Source organism: Mus caroli, chromosome 12, assembly GCF_900094665.2.
Source record: "Mus caroli chromosome 12, CAROLI_EIJ_v1.1, whole genome shotgun sequence".
NCBI lineage: Eukaryota > Metazoa > Chordata > Mammalia > Rodentia > Muridae > Mus > Mus caroli.
Genome location: NC_034581.1, coordinates 78011212 through 78014026, shown reverse-complemented (window position 1 = coordinate 78014026; position 2815 = coordinate 78011212). Strand labels below are relative to the sequence as shown.

Below are 2815 nucleotides of genomic sequence, written 5' to 3'. Positions count from 1 at the left end.
AAAAAAAAAAAAATTCACTGAACTTTCTAAAGCTACTATTTTTAAAAGACTTCAATTCAGGACAACTACCAAAATGTAAGGCCTGAGGAAAATTAAGCAGTACTGTACCAATGCTAATTTCCTGACTGTGATCACTGTACTATTTTTAAATGATAAAAAGGAATTTCCCAGAGCTTACAGGAAATACACCATAGTATTTGTGGGTATAGTGGCAACACGTCTGAAATCTAGTAGCAAAATATGTCAAAAGAAAACTACTGAGAGGAGAAAAGAACAAAAGTAAACTGGCAAAAACACTGTCTAAGGAACCTGAGTTAGAATGGTTGAGAATTCACTGTACTTTGGGTAACTTTTAAATTATGTCAAAGTATGTAGAATAACATGGGTCAGTCTGGACTACATAATGTGTTCAAGGCCTGGGCTAGAATAAGGACTTCTGTTTCAAAGAGTTAAGAAAAGAGTAAAGAAGGGCTGGAGAGATGGCTCAGCAGTTAAGAGCACTGACTGCCAGGTCCCAAGTTCAATTCCCAGCAACCCCATGGTGGCTCACAACCATCTGTAATGGGATCTGAAGCTCTGTTCTTGTGTGTCTGAAGACAGCTATGGTGTACTCATATAAATAATAAATGTTTTTAAAAGAAAGAAAAGATTAAAGGAAAAACAGCAATACTAATAATTCTTATTAGTATTTTCTCGAAATACTTTAAAAAAATGTTTTAAGTACAAAAGAAGCTAAGCTTGGTACATGCCTATTACCCAGCATTGGAGAAGCCAGGACCACAGAAGCCTGAATTTGATACCAGCATGGGCTACTTACTGAAACTCTATCAAAAACCAGAACAAAGGTATCCAAGAAGGCTTTAAGAAGGAATCAAAATCTCCTTGAGGAATGTGGGATAGCTGTAAAACAAGAGAAAAGAACTGAAGCTCTCTAACTCAAGGGAACAAAGCTTGCCTAACAAGTCCACTGCCCTGGATTTGTTCCCCAGCATCTCAGTAAGTAACTCTATATTAACCCTCAAAACATTCAAAGACTAGGTATGGTATTACACACCTTTAATCCTAGCACTTGTGAGGCAGAGGCAGGTGGATCTCTATGAGTTGGAGGACAGCTTTGTCTACATAGTGAGTTCCTGGACAGCGGGAGCTAACAAAGATCCTGTCTCAAAAAGCTTTTTGTTAAGATTAAAAAATATAGGGCTGGTGAGATGGCTCAGTGGGTAAGAGCACCCGACTGCTCTTCCAAAGGTCCGAAGTTCAAATCCCAGCAACCACATGGTGGCTCACAACCATCCGTAATGAGATCTGACTCCCTCTTCTGGAGTGTCTGAAGACAGCTACAGTGTACTTATATATAATAAAAATAAATAAATCTTTAAAAAAAATATATAAAGAACAGTTTTCCAAGATGGTGATTACTTTTAACAGTGCTAATTTAATGTTAACTTTTCTCAAAGCTATGAAAAAACAAATTTTCCTCACATAAATAAGGAAAATAAACTGAAAACTTTTCTGTGGCTAAAAAAGTAACGTGAAAAGCCCTTAACCTGAAGTCAATTACTCAACACAACACTGTTAACATGTACAAGTGTATCTTCATTCAGACACAACATTGCAATAAAGATAATCACAGAATAGAAATATTTAGCCAAAATTATTAATACACAATGGCTAAATGCAAAACACTATTTTCCTAGAAGTTTTTTGGTATCCTACCAAAAGAAAGGAAGAAGATAGCGCAGCAGTTACAAAAACTTACTGCTCTTCCGGAGGACCTAGGTTTGATTCCCAGAACCCATATGGTGTTTCACTGCCATTTTAAAATTCCAGTTCTTGGAGATCCTTTCCTGGCCTCTGGCCTCATCAGGCACAAATACAGTGTACAAACGTACATGGAAGCAAAACACTCAATCAACCTATCCACACAAAATATATTTTAAAATTTTTAACAAACAGAAAATACTTTTGTGACACCTTCCTCACACACACACAAAAAAGATAATCCCATAATGACTTGATGCCAACCTTTTTCCCGTGTAAAAGTCCTCGATAGCCTTTTCATCGCCTAGATTCCTTGGTGTACAAGGGTTACTGTCTGTATCCAAGAAGAAGCTAACTGTTCTGGGAAACACAATAAGTGGGTGTAGACTCCAAAGTTCCCCACTGAGAAATTACCAATTCAAAAGTTTCAAGAAACCACAAGGTCTCAATTCCCTACCAGTGGAGAAAGTAAGGAACTTAAATATCTTAAAGTCTACTCTAAGTACACAGGAAGAAATGTAAAAAAGTCTCTAAAACGTCTGACTCTTAATTCTTAAGTAACATCATTTATTAGTATAAACCAACATCATGTTATACAAAATTTTAGTGAGCATTTTACATACATTTTTTTCAGTCCCAAAGTCCAACCTGTGAAGTGGATGGAAATGTAAGTCTCATTTTACTGATGAAGAAAATCAAGACTTAAAAAAGTTTAATAAGCACATTGTCTGCTTGAATCACAACTGAGCAATTGAATGTCTTATGAGACCACTGAACTCTTTGAAATATCTTTTATAAAAAAATTAAAGTTCTCACAAAATTACATTCCTGATGTGAATACTCCCCGTTAAACTATCAACCTTTCCTAAATCTATATACAGGCTTACAAGTATCAATATCATACAGCGACCCTCTTACTTGTGGGAAAAAAAAAAAAATCAAGAGATTTTTTAAACTGAAGAGAAACTGAAAGTGAGGGTGCTCACAGACAACACACAAAAAAACTGTTTATACAATACTGTCTACAAAGTGAGTTCCAGGACAGCCAGGGCTA

At 36.1% G+C, this 2815-nt stretch overlaps 1 protein-coding gene across 5 annotated transcripts in view; it reads right to left on the bottom strand.

Annotated features, from left to right (window-relative positions):
* Positions 1–2815, bottom strand: part of Rbm25 (RNA binding motif protein 25) — a 51097-nt gene that overhangs the window by 47083 nt on the left and 1199 nt on the right. Inside the window, exon 1 of one of the 5 annotated variants that reach the window (XM_021178593.2) lies at positions 818–1111. The exons of the other annotated variants lie outside the window; for them this stretch is intronic. The gene's annotated coding sequence lies outside the window, so the exon portion shown is untranslated. Of the gene's footprint in view, positions 1–817; positions 1112–2815 lie in introns of those variants that run through there. 5 annotated transcript variants of the gene reach the window in all.